This window comes from Rhyacophila brunnea, unplaced genomic scaffold (genome assembly GCF_057557595.1).
Source record: "Rhyacophila brunnea isolate RB1 unplaced genomic scaffold, BYU_Rbru_1.0 scaffold_1, whole genome shotgun sequence".
Lineage (NCBI taxonomy): Eukaryota > Metazoa > Arthropoda > Insecta > Trichoptera > Rhyacophilidae > Rhyacophila > Rhyacophila brunnea.
The window spans coordinates 33174086-33189132 of record NW_028232751.1 but is presented as its reverse complement, the minus strand read 5'-3'; the positions used below and the strand labels follow the sequence as shown (position 1 = coordinate 33189132).

Below are 15047 nucleotides of genomic sequence, written 5' to 3'. Positions count from 1 at the left end.
GAAAAAGTTTAAAACTCACTGGTATAACTGCATTTGTTTAGCTGTTATGCCGAACGTAATGTTTAAAATAGGGTCTGCTTAACTCATCCGGTGTATTTCCATGTACCTATATAATTAATATTTTTGTATGTACATATTTCTACTGTTTAATAACATACTAGGTATCTATCTCTTTTTTATGTCATGTTGTGAACGTCTTAAACTTATAATTTGTAATGTCCACAATATGTAAAATAAATAAATAAATTAATTAATTAATTAATGTATAATATTATTATTATCTATTAACGTTTTCGAATGTCGAAGAGAAAAATGTATTATCAGCTATTTGAATATAAGTACCTACATATATTATGTTAAGTGTAATGGATTTTCAGCCTCATGAAATGAAAGCATCGATCATATTATCATCTGGCCGTCTGTACAGACTGGATTCAATAATTTATCTTGTGTTTGCATAATCACCGACTGAAATAGACTTCGAATATAGAATTAAATAATTACAAGATAAAAAGAACTTTTTATACCGCGTTTTTAAATTTTCTGTTGAATCATCCAAACTTGACAATTCTATGTTTTAATAAAAACTTTTTATTGTACTTGATAGAAATACTGAATAAATATAGAATACTGAAATGTCAAAATGACATTTCATATTGATTTCCATAGTAACGCACGTATATATTCATAATTTAGTTGCTAGGACTGGACACACAAGAAAAAATGTGTACTGGACAAACAAGAATGCGAGCTAATAAAAACGTGGTAATGAATTCAATTCTGCTTAAAAATGGCTAAACGTATTAAAATAATGCATTGTCGTGTTCTGATATATTCTAAAAGTTTCAAATTTCTAGCTAGTCGGGAAGTTAGTTAAAAATCTTCAATCATCCAATAAAAAAATTGTACTGGATAAGCGAGAATACGAGCTAATAAAAACGTGGTAAAATATGACCAAAGACCCAAAATATGATATATTATATAAACGTCCATAAATAATAGCTTCTACAAGAAAGTCCGCTGAAAATTACTTTCAGTGCCTTATTACATCATACACAAACAAATATATAATATATACATAATACATAAGGACGACTACATACCTACCTACTTTATTTTTGATGATTTTTAATAAATTATATGAGGATCTTGAAAAAAAATATTGAATACTTCCATATAAAATGCAAAAAGTAATGTTATAATAATACATTTATATATTCAAAATAAATTTAAAAAAATTCTTGTTATGTTATAATATTATTAATATTATTATATTATAATATATGTACTAGCTGAAGTGCCCGACTTCGCACGAGGTTGCTTCATTGATATATACATATATATATATATATATATATTTATATACATTAAATTTATCATACTTAACAAAACAATAATAATATGTAATTAGGTAGGTATGTACATTCTTCAATATCACTTTATATTTTTATCTCTATGTCAAAATGAAAATAATTCTGGCAACCAGGTCACACGAAAGGAATTAAAAACTAATCTAAAATATGTATATACCTAGGTATATACTTATCTGAAGTGAAAATTCAAAATTGGAAATGGCGGGGAAAATAATCAAACTTTGAATTTTTATAATATGTGTATGTCAGTTGAGGCCAAGTACGAAAAGGAAAAATGTTTAGACTTTTATATCCTACTTACTATTATATAAAATACCAGGGGTTCTCATCCGCTCTGTTTCAACACAGGTGTGTAACCGGAGATGCAAGATAACATGTCAAATGGGGGTTTGATCATTGGTTGATCGAATACGTCTGGTGCGTCGCCATTGTGAAAATATTGTGAACCATTCATTTATAGACAATACAAATTGATTCTTCGCAACAGGAACACATACGCATACCTTACACCAGTGTTTCCAAAAGTGTGGTACGCGTACCCCCTGTGGTACGGGAAGAGTTTGGTAGGGGTACGCCCTGCACCGGGCTTTGGCACTTGGTGCAGCAAGCATTAATACGACATCAGTTAATACAACATCCATACTAGAAGGTTTATCGCATGCGGAAGAAGAGCAATTGTTGGAATTAGCTATAAAAATAAATATAAGGAGTGTACTTAAACATCATTCTAGTTGCAAATACAACATGTGTACCCAGGTTTAACAGAGAAAGTCCTGAAACATATCTTGCCTTTTCCAACTTCATATCTATGAGAAGTTGCTTTTCAGCATCAGTCAAAAAAAGGAACAGGCTTTCGGATGTGGAACCGCATCTCAGATTAAAATTAAAAACCAGGGAACCAAAGTATGATGATCTGTCTCAACATAAACAATTTCATCCTTTTCATTGATTATAATGTTATTTATAATACAACTTTTATTTATATTTTATTATGAATGAATATTATTTTTCGTTTATGTACTAAAAAAGAAAAAAAATAAATATATTTTGATTGTTATTAAAGTATGCATTTTTTTGACAAGGGGTACTCGGTGTTACGAAAATTATAGAAGGGGCACACAGGTGTCGAAAGTTTGGGAAACACTGCCTTACGCCTTAGTTAGGTAGACACAACGTTTAAAAAATTGAAGAACGTAAATGTGTACCTTACGTAGAAATAGCACTTTTGTCGATTTACATTGTCATATAGCTATATGTACTCACATACGGGAGAGCTTTCCATAAAAATAATTAAATAACCCAATGGATAAGGAGGCAGATAAGAGTAGGCGGTAAGAGAATTCGCCAAGATGAAGAAATGGTGTTAGACCAAATGTTTCGCTCGGCGAGTTGATAACCATGGGCAAACAAACGCAGTCATATAATATATACCTAGCGGTACCAAAAATCCGCTGGATTATGACAGCGAAGAACTCGAGACTGAGAAAAGTGGAAGAAGCTATGGGAAAACTTTTATCCAGTAGTGAATCGACTCATGACTAGGGATTGCAATACCGGTATTCAATTATTTATCGATACCGAAATACCGGTTTCAAAAATCCAATATACCGGTATTTTCGGTATTAAGAAAGCATACACATTTATTTTTTTCCAAATTGAAAATAATTTTTTTGATATTAGTTACTACTATATTGTATATTACATTTAATGTATAAGTTTTATGCTGTCAAAATGCAAATATACTGACTGAACCTAACAAAGGTTAAATAATATTAAAACAAAATCCCTCAAATATACTCATAGACTAATAATTGTCGCGATGAATCAACATATTTCGAAAAATATTAATTGCTTATATTTCCAATTATGTTAAGTATAACTATTTATCCAACTTTGGTAGTATATGCAACAAACGTTGAATTTCGGAGAGATTTTTCTATACCCGGACGTATTGTATTTGTAAAAATTAGCTGTTGTAAAATATTATGACCTATGCATATTTACAAAGGTACTTTAGGTTGCTATAAAGTAGTGTTTTAAATAGATGTTAATAGTCATATTTATTGATGGGTACTTATTTTTTCCTATAATATATTTTGACGAATACCGGTATTCAATAAGAAATACCGGTATTGATATATTCATTCGGTATTGCGATCCCTACTGATGACAGACGATGGCATTCGCAGTATTAGAATATCAATATTTTTATCAACTACGACTAGAACTAGGTACTAGAACAAATACAACTCGCTTAACATCGGCCGGGGTCGATCCATTGCTGGATGAAGGCCTCCCCTAACTACATCCACTCTTCTCGGTCCCTAGTTCTTCGCACTCAGATACTATATCCACCGACATTTATGAGTTCGCCAGACCAGCAGGGTTTATGACGTACCTGTGGTCGTTTAGTGCCCCTTGGGTACTACTCTATGACTGCGTTTGTTAATTGATTGTCCACTCGTCGACCACACATTGCCACTTATCAGCTTGGCTATTTCAATCACATCGCGTATTCTTGTATGACTCATTATCCATTGGTGTTCTTTATGATCTTTCCGCACTATGCCCAACATGCACCTTTCGATGCTAAGTTGCGCTACTCGTAGTTTTTGGATTTCTTATACATTTAAGGTCCATGTTCCACATGTACAACAATGGTAAGACACATTGGTTAAACATCTCAGGCTCAATGAAAATATTTTTTGACAATAAGTAGATATCTACTATTCAGGGGCTCAAATTCACTCCATGTCAGTATGGTTCTGCGAGCAATCTCGTAATTACATACATAATAATATGTAACATAATTTCTTCAAGACTTCTTATATCATTATAGAATCACTAGAATACATTAGGTAGGTACAACATATTTTATTTTACTACATACTGACCAATGTTGCTAAACAGCTGTTAACATTCACAAAAATATGCCAGATAGGGTTAGAAAATAATGCTGAATGTTCTCAAAATTAATAAGATGTATCCAGAAACTACCATTTTTTTTAATAAAGTCCTAATTTTCGATTTTGTTTTCACGCGAACAAAGATTAATATTTTACAATTAATTACTGTACCCGGGAGGCATAGGACATCGTGTCCATTTTTACCAAAAATAACTTTTCAACATAGTAATAAACTTGAAGTTTTTTCCCTCTATGTAAGGGAAGGGTATAATAGGTATAACATTTATAAATAACACTATCTCCAATTCGGTATATTAACAGAAGTAGTAGTGTTTAAAATGGCCCTATATCCATTTTCATTCCGGGGCATCTAACATTATGGTAGTTATATGCCTCTAATTATTTATTTTTCCAATGACATTATATCCACATATCGTTGTATGCCTCTAAGAACTTTTTCACTTTTAATCTATGGTAGGTAACTGATATTGGATGATTATTGAGTGTCAAATTTCACGAAATATAGCAGTTACTTTCATATAAAAGACCCATATTTTTGTAATTTAGTATTATTGGTGTAGTAACAATATTTTTATAGTTTTTCATTTTTAAGTTTATAAGGAAATAATGAGTTCGCGTGCAAAATGGATAATGTTGTTGGCGTCAACATCAGCTCAAAATCCTAGACAATGTCTACCACCAGGTAAATATTCACACCTACATTAACGGCCCACGTGCTCGTCGTAGGTCAAAATTGAGTTTTTATTGTATTTTCAAACCATGATCCTGGACACTCCTTAAACGTTGTAGATAATCGATTTATATAATTTTGAAGCCTTATTATCCTTTATAGTTATTTAAAAAATTTGATGACTGCATAAAGTATTTTTGTTACATAAAATAGAATTCTTTTAAACCTCTCGCTCTAATGTTTTAGAATATAGTCATATTTCGGTACATAACCGTGGAGTGGTGTTAAGATTTTTTACATTTATTAATTTTTAAACGCATTTATAAAACCATTAGTATAATTTATTACGAGATAATTTTTGTAAAATATTCACGATAAAAAATAATATTGATAATCTCTGTGATCCCAAATTTGACAAGAATTAGGCATTTTATTATTCAAAAAATCGGCAAGATTAACACATTTGAAGATGATTCTAAAGATACTTATTATAAGCTATGTCTTTGACCATTCAAGTGTGATAAACATCTTATGAATAATGATTGCTTTATAATAATTATTGACCTAAGAATAAGGTAGTGTTTTTTTGAAATACGCCATTTCTTTTGTCATTCCCCAGTAATTAAGCTACAAAATACGGCCGTAGCCATAAATTGACAAACTATAATTGAAGTAGGGAGTAAAATGATATTGACGCGCGTGTTTGAACATGTACCGTTTAAAAAAAATAAAAAAAAATTCGGTTAGGTACATGTTCAAACACGCGCGTTAACATAATTTTACTCCCTACTTTAATTATAGTTTGTCAATTTATGGCTACGGCCGTATGTTGTAGCTTAACTACTGGGGAATGCCAAAAGAAATGGCGTATTTCAAAAAAACACTACCTTATTCTTAGGTCAATAATTATTATAAAGCAATCATTATTCATAAGATGTTTACCACACTTGAATGGTCAAAGACATAGCTTATAATAAGTATCTTTAGAATCATCTTTAAATGTGTTAATCTTGCCGATTTTTTGATTAATAAATTGCCTAATTCTTGTCAAATTTGGGATCACAGAGATTATTAATATAATTTTTTATCGTGAATATTTTACAAAAATTATCTCGTAATAAATTATACTAATGGTTTTATAAATGCGTTTAAAAAATAATAAATGTAAAAAATCTTAACACCACTGCACAGTTATGTACCGAAATATGACTATATTCTAAAACATTAGAGCTAGAGGTTTAAAAGAATACTATTTTATGTAACAAAAATACTTTATGCAGTCATCAAATGTTTAAAATAACTATAAAGGATAATAAGGCTTCAAATTTATATAAATCGATTATCTACAACGTTTAAGGAGTGTCCAGGATCATGGTTTGAAAATACATTAAAAACTCAATTTTTACCTTCGACGAGCATGTCCCCCCTTAATAATGAACCTATCTACAATAGCTGATATTATGCCGCGTCCACATTGGCAACATGTCGCGTTATCATACTTATCGTACAATTTAACGAGGTTGTCGCGCGACATGTTGCCAATGTGGACCCGGCATTATGCTCTGTGAAATGATATTTTTTATAAGTAGGTACTGAAGTGTTAGAATGAGTTGTTTGGTTTAAATTTTATAGTCATACAATTTCACACAAGTTTATTCTCCATACATAATTTACATGTTATTATTACCAAGAATTATTATTTTATTACAGTAACGATTAGGGAACATTTGAATGATTTGAAATAGAGGGAAATACATTGTTATTGTAAGCACAACGCCGCATTTCATGGCTTAAGAATCTCCGTGAATGGTGCGAGTGTAGCTCCACTGAACTGCTCCAGGTAGCATATGATAAAGCTAAGATCGCCTTGATGGTGGCTGACCACCGCTAGGGGATGGTATAATAAGAAGAAGATACCCTTTGCATAACATACAAGATAAAACAAGTAATCATCGATATTGTCATGCAACATACATATATTTTATCAGTGAAGCCCCCATACCCATTAATGATAAATGTATAATGATATAATGTCCTATTCGACAACTCAATCGAGGACATTCAGGAGACAGTCGACAGGTTGCATGACAACTCGTCTCGCGTTGGTTTGAAACCCAACGTTTTATGCAGCAGCACCTGTCCTGATCCAGATTTCCTTCTGATTAAGCGAGGGGCAAAACATTGAGAGCGTCGACAGTTTTAAATACCTGGGGGTACACATGACGGGAGATGGCATTTTGCAGAGAGAGCTCGCTGCCCGAATGGTAATGGCTGGAGCAACATTCAACTCGATGCGGAATGTCTGGGACTCACGATTGTACTCGGTCAAAACCAAATGCCGCCTATTCGACGCTTGCATTCTGATGGTGCTGCTTTACGGTAGGGAATCATGGCACCTTACGAAGGGTCAGAGCAGCCGTATACTGAGCTACGAAAACAGATGTTTGCGGTGTGGGTGTGCGGTGGGACTTTAGAAGCAACGAGGAGATAGGAGAACGCACCAAGCAGCCTCTCATCACGCCGAGAGTGAAGAGGCGACGTTGCACCTGGCTCGGCCACGTACTGCGAATTACAGAAGAGAATTCCAACCTGGCTTGCCTGTTATTCAAGCCAACCGGATGCCGGCGTCCTGGAAGGCCGTTAAGTACTATCTATATAGTGTATACGGCGGAGCTGCTGATTTGATCTTGAATGATGCAAAAAGACTGGTGAGCCACATGGATTCTTGGAGGCGCCTCGCGGTGTCATATGTGTCCAGCTAAGGGGCGGATAAGGCCGAAGAAGAAGACTTTTTTGCCTTCATATTGTCATGATTTTTATAAAAATTTTAAACTTGGGACCAGTTCTATGATTATCCTGAATGTGACATTCCTGATGACAAAGAATCATATTTACTCTTTGGTGGAATAATGTAAATCATATTTTTATTTCAGGAGTATAATAAAATAATATTTCGTTTACTATATTATTCTTAAATTCCTCCATCATGTCCAATCTTTCTACAATGGTATGTGTAAGTATTTACTTAGAGGGACAAAACACCATGTCTATTATAAATTGTTTTATACATTTTATTTAAATTTTTCATTTCTGAACATCTTCGTAGGTTTAATTGAACAAATAAATAAAATAGAAAGTTAAACAAATGCGTTTTGTTTCAAAAACATCCAAAAAACAAAAAAAATCGTTTCTATGCTCTCCTGTCAAGTTGTCAAAATGGACATGATGTCCTATGCCTCCCGGGATTTATACAACTAAAAATTAATGTACCTTAGTACGAAATTTAGTCTTCACTTCAATATCGTATGCTACATTAAATTTAATTTATATAAGATACCTATTATTTATTTTATTTATTTATAAAAAGAGTATTACGACATTACAGCTATTGGCCAATGCGCCATAATACATAATAAATACAAATGTATAAAAATATCTTAATTACAAATAACAATAAAAAGACGACATGTGTAAATATTAAAGAAATATGATAATTGATAATATATACAATTATAAATTTAACCTATTTAATACGTCCACAAACATTATATAGTTAATAAAAAACAAATCAACCTTTATGGTGCCATCAAATAAGCTAATTGCACGATACACAGCATCATGAAACATAACATCTGTCCTGCGACGAGGTATCTTGAAGACCGTGGAGCTACGAGTGATATTGGTGGGAACATGAAAATTAATATTTGCCAGTAATTTGTAAATGACCCCACGAAGAAGTAAAAAGAAATGCTTTAAAAGAACAATCACTCTTCGGGTAGACAGGGATTGCATTGATAGCATACCCAGAAGAAAACGAGTGGGGAAATTCATTTTATTGTCATTATCATAAGGAAAGAACCCGTATGTTCTTGTGTAGAGAAATCTAGGAAATCTATTGTGGACTCGATCCAACTTAATTGTGTGGATGGACCTATTAGGACTCCAAATAATGCTGGCATATTCAAGAATACTCAACACAAATGATACCTATAATGTACGTAGCACTCGGACGTTTTCGAATGATTTTGAAACCCTCATAACAAAACCAAGCATTTTGCTAGTTCTAGTACTGATGTTAAGAATATGCTGATTGAAAGTGAACTTTGCATCATAGAAATACACCTTATGAGGTACAAAAGGCCGGAATGTTGATATTCAAGTAAAGTTGTAAGCTAGCTTATTTGGGAAATTTTAAGTTGTTCAGTATGTCGAAAAACACTAAATTTAACGCCATAAATATACTAAATCTGGCAAGAAAAATGCCAAGTTGGCAACGGTGAATTATCACTGACACTGCACACGATTTTCGATTCAATAATAATAATTGTCTGCTCCAGTAAAGTTAAGAACATTAGCTGTTATTAGTATGTATATTAAATTCATACTATATGGGCATTTTCGCCAAAGTTTGTACATTGCGTTTTTGGCATGTCCCATGACTTTGATTGATTTTTTCATAGTTATTATATTATAAAATGTTGGAAAGTTATGTACTTTTAACATGCAAATTTATTAATTTACTCTATTCAATCAGTTAAATACAACTATCTGACCTGTATATATTTTTAATTGATTATTTAGATCGAAAGGTAGTGCGTTTTTACCATGTCCCACCCATAAATTCAAATAAACAAAGTCTGATTTCGTCATTAATTTTGAGTGTGTAAAATTAAATTCGTAGTGTTTTCAACAGCTTACATTATATATTTTTGGAAAATATATAGTTTTTTCGTAAATTTGTACCAATATTGAAAAAAAATCACGTTTAAAGTGTGTCCCAGGATATTTGAAAAAGTGGAACTCCACATTCCGTTACCACGATTTTAGCATGAAGGCGAAAAATTTTCACTATAAATATGTTTTTTTTTAATGTAGCAACATTTTTGTATAACACTGATCGCCATGTACACTTTAAATTGTTGGTGTGTGTCGGTATCGCTATCGGAACAGGTTGCTTTCTGGGTTGGTCATTTAAGAAGTTCCACTACTGTTACCACGATTTATAAGGTAAGAAAACACATATTTCTATTTCACATACTACACATATGGAGCTTATCTTTCATACTACAGATATAATAAAACATATCGCAGGTTTAACAATAAAACTAAGCTAAATTTTGGCTTCAAACACTTCTGAAACAGAATCCGTTACTTCCACTCCGAAACTATATTGGTGGTAACGTATATGTGGAATGTAAAAGTAACGAAATGGCATGCATAAAGTTGGGTTTACAGTGTGTGTTTAGTTCTTCATAGATTATAAAAAAAATTATTTTGTCTGTTCGTATGAAAAACAAAAATATTTTCATTAAAAAATATAAAAAATAACCTGACTATAATATAATAATATAATAAAGATTAAAAAAGTATGTGATATGTCTGAATACGCAAAAATAGCGCACATAAAAGTATGGAGATAAAAAAAAACAACAGAAGGAAAAGAAAAAACACCAGACTGAAATAATTGCGAGACAGGCACTGGCTCTGTCATACTCTTTCTGTTATACGCCACCAAAATTTTAAAACTTCTCCATACATTTTAGGCATAGAAATTTATAAAAATGTATGAAAAAGTATTTTTTTGTCACGTTTAACAGAAATGTGTACTCGATTAGATTTAATACCTAGAACTGTAGGTATTCACGAAATGTCAGAAAAGTACGTCTTGATTACAATCAACCTGTATAGCTACATTTTATGTTGATGAATACAATTAAATTTCAAGACAACATAAAGTCGAACTTGGTTATTACGAGGAAGATGGGACCGACTGAATTTGCTTGTTATAAGCGTTACTCGTTATATCAGAGAATAGGTATTTTTAAATGAGCATGTCACATTACACAAAAAGCCGAAAATAAAAAATTTGGAAACCATCGTAAAAATCCCCGAAACGAGCATGGCATTCATAAACTACAAAAGAAGTTGTTTATTGTAATTAACGCTGGTAGGTACCTACGGACTTCACAAACCTTGGATTTTTCAACCATATGCGTGGATACTTTTTTATTATTGTCGGTGAAACACCAATAAGGTAGGTACTTAGACACTTTACTAGTGTCATAAACGTAATCCGACCCCGGCGGCATCCTGTCCAATCGGATTTTATTGCTTAGGGTCGAAATGTTTTAAAACGGTCGACACATTAACAGTATTTTAGCTCGGTATATCCGATAAGTTGCTCGTTATAACAGTGAAAGAATTAAATGTATGGCGAAAATCATAAACCAATTGTCAACAAATGTTTCGTTATTACATCCGAGATCTCGCTATGTCAGAGATCGTAATAACCGAGTTTGACTATAATTATTTTCGTAAAAGTTATATACTCCGTGCCGCGCTAGGAACTCGCGTCTGAATCCCTTGCTGATTTTTTTTTTCATATATTGTTAATTTGCTTAAAAATATTTTTTATCTGAGTTACAAATAATATAAATGCCAAATAAAGTTATGGTAATGTATAGTGTGTCAAAATTATTACCTACCTTATTTTACAAGTATTGTGAAATTTATTATAAAATATGTCTATTTTAGTGATTAAGTTTGATTTGTTTTGTTATTTTGACGCACGTTGAATATTTATCTGTCTATCAAAAAATTCAAATAAATTTCATAAAACAAAAATTTGTTTTTATGGTAACATGTAACTTAAGCTTTACAAATTACACTCCGTTACCATTTCGTTCCATTCCGAAAATGTCCCCAAAAAAGTTGAACGTTAACTATTTTTCATTTGATTATTAAATAACGAAACTTATTTATTTTTCCAATAAAATTTAGTAAAAGTGATTATTGTCTTTAAAAAAATAGCAGAACGAACATTGATTGGTTTTTTCAAATACTAAAGGAAAAATGCTCTGCCATTATAGACATAGGGTAACGGAGGGGAACGAAATGTGCCCAAGAATTAAAATTCAATAATATTTTTTGACTATTTGTAGTTTTATTTTGAAGTGTATGGTTTTTTTAATCTAATAGAGCTCTTTTAAGTGATAAAAAGTGTTTCATTCATGTTTTAAAAGCTAAGTTTCGTAGTCACGGAACGGAAACTTATTATGCCCAATTTCATAATAAAAATGATATAAATATTGTATTAATCAATATTTTGCTGAAAAATTGCTATCACCAATTCAGCAATAGAACAAGGAATCTGCTAGCTATATAAAAATGGTTAATTTGAGTGAAAAAATAATATTACCCAAATTTCAAACATGTACAAACTTTGGCGAAAATGCCCATATATTCGGCAAACAATCGTTGGCATTACTTAATTAAGTATAAACATGTTCTTTCAATATTTGCAACAATAGTTAGTAGGTAAATTTGTATGACATCCGCGTAAGTACCTAAGTCCATCAATATTGAATAATAATATACAACTATATATTATTCTTACTGAAAATAATACGATCAATGTTTCGACAACATTGATGGTATGCAATGGGTGATGGGGCGACTGGGGACGATGTAGCCATGAACTACCCAGCGCGATTTGTGCAATATGACCATGGCCCCCACATCATGAAGCGGGCCCCCAGGCTAGGATCTTTGACGGGCCCCCTACCTATAGCTAAAGGTAAAGGCAGTGTGACGCTCTACAGTAGCGTTTTCACAAATGGTGTACCTACGCGGTAAAATTAATGTGTATATTTAGTGTTTTTTATATATTTGAATTAAGGAGTTGTCGAGTATCGATACACAATTAAAAATTGTATCTTACAACCACATAATTTTAAATGATAATAATATTGAAGATAAATAGCGCCGCAAGCAATCGCAAGCGACTTTTTTTACTATTCGAGAGAATTTGTGATGTGTGTTTAAATTACTTATCTGCAGCCCGATTTCCTAACTATCGTCTCGTGTGGCACCAGACGACATGACGTAATTGTGACGTCAGCCAATACACGCTCGAGCGGGCGGTAGACGATAGTAAGGAAATCGGGCCCCTGGTCGATTCGCCACGCCGGGCCCTTCCAGAGCCTGGGCCCCCAGGCTAAGGCCCTGTCAGCCCCCCCCCCCTTTGTGGGGGCCATGAATATGACACAAGAGTGCGTAGCACATTCATTTTTTAAGTTAGCAGAATGATAATCAATATAAGTTATTCATTTTCAATAATTGGGTACCTACCTTAATCATTACAATGACTTCCCGTGGAGATAGGAATGTAAAGTAGGTTAAGAGCTGCAAATTTTGAGACCGGAAAATCTTTTTTTTTATTTAAATATTTAGATATTGCCCTCTACGACGGTATTTTTTAAGTTTCGCATCATGCATTACGCACTATCTACCTATATGGACATTATCATCCTGCGGCGCTGGTATTTTTCTTATTGTAAATATTATGATACATAATCAATAATTAATAAAATTATTACCAATTCGTATATTATTATATCAAATCGAATAGCATTTACAAATAAAAATAAGTAAGTATGTACCTGCTATATGCGTGGAAATAAATTGTATTTGAATAGGTATTATGTTACTAAATACTAAATAGGTAGATAGGTACCTACATACCTTATATTATTATCATTATAATATTTTGCATGTGCTCGGATTTAGAAGAATGTTAATATCATTCATTATCGTCATATGGATTCAAATAAAATTGTGGCATATTAATAATATTATCTAGTCAATATTGAACGAATCACGGAAAACGAAACATGGGGGAAAAGATGGTAAGCAAATGAAATACGCTGCCAAAAATGCCGCAGCAATTACTGCATAGTACTCAATAGTACTAGATCGAGACTATTAATAATAATATTTTTGGAAAATACTGTAAGTTAATTACCATGTTTTTATGTTTATGTAATTGGCATCCATTGTCAGGCGATGAATATTTAATTACCAAAAACACGATATGTGCACATTTCAATTAAGAGTTAATTAGGATAGCTCTAAACTAAATCTAATACTTACTAATAACTAGAATCTAGATCACACGATTTTCGAGTCTATGCAATACTGCAGTGGGGATTGTTTAGGTTAATCTGCCGAGATTTATGGATGTATGGTGAATTTTGCAGTATCCACTGCAGGGGTAGATTTTTTTTAAAGAAAATTCGTACACATGGATTTCCATTTTACATCGAATAGAAAACATAGTATCATCTGACATTTACAATGTAGGTACCTACCTACCCGTGTTTCATATCAAAACATACACGATTGACGTTTAAAAATTACAGTATATATAAACTTAATCATATTATATCAGGTGTGCAGTTACATTATTATTCGTGCTGAAATGTGGACTATATTTTTTATCATAATAAAAATAAATAATGTTAGGTAAGTCCTAGAATGACAGCTACGATCGGTGTGAAAAACACGAAACCGCTACTAAGCGGCCATCCAAAATAATTAGGTACAGATGGGTAAAACAATATATAGATTCTTGACGATTCACCTTTGGAGAAGGATTCTTTGCACTCTCCGCCGGTCGCATCCCACTACTGCACTTGATATTATATCAACAGTCAGGACACTTTGACGCAATACCGACGTAAACAAATAATGCACCGCAAAACAGTCCTCACTCCGTACTAGAGCGATCGAAACTAAACTTGCATTACGTCATGAGTTTGACAATCGAGTGTCGAGGTACTTGGGGAACATTTTAAGAGCCAAAATAAGCGCGCGTGTACAACCGCGTCTCGGCTATCAACAAGATCGCGGCTAAAATAAAATCGATAATAAAAAGAGTATCGCGAATAATTGTCGGCTGACAATAGTCCGTCGGCTGACGGCTGACGGCTGGCCGATGTTTCGTGGAGAGCATGTGCGCGTGCGCTCTCTCCGCGCATGCGCATGCGCCTTGAAGAATGTTTCCAACTAAAACGTCCAATGCCTACTCACTTCATGCCGTCTGAGCCCTGCCGGCTATTTTTTGTATACGTGCATATAATACACAACCTACACATTACATGATTGCATATTATTATGCTGTATGACACATTTTTTTGAATTATTAATAACCATGTCCTTGCTTTTTCGTACAAGGTGGTTGTTAGTAATTTTGAACAATCGCAAACACCCAGGCTTTTGAAAAAACACATAAATATT

At 32.9% G+C, this 15047-nt stretch overlaps 1 protein-coding gene across 1 annotated transcript in view; it reads right to left on the bottom strand.

Annotated features, from left to right (window-relative positions):
• Positions 1-14736, bottom strand: part of LOC147079696 (uncharacterized) — a 195850-nt gene extending 181114 nt beyond the window's left edge. The window contains exon 1 of the mRNA XM_085943345.1: positions 14392-14736. The gene's annotated coding sequence lies outside the window, so the exon portion shown is untranslated. The remainder of the gene's footprint in view (positions 1-14391) is intronic.
• Positions 14737-15047: the final 311 nt, after the last annotated feature.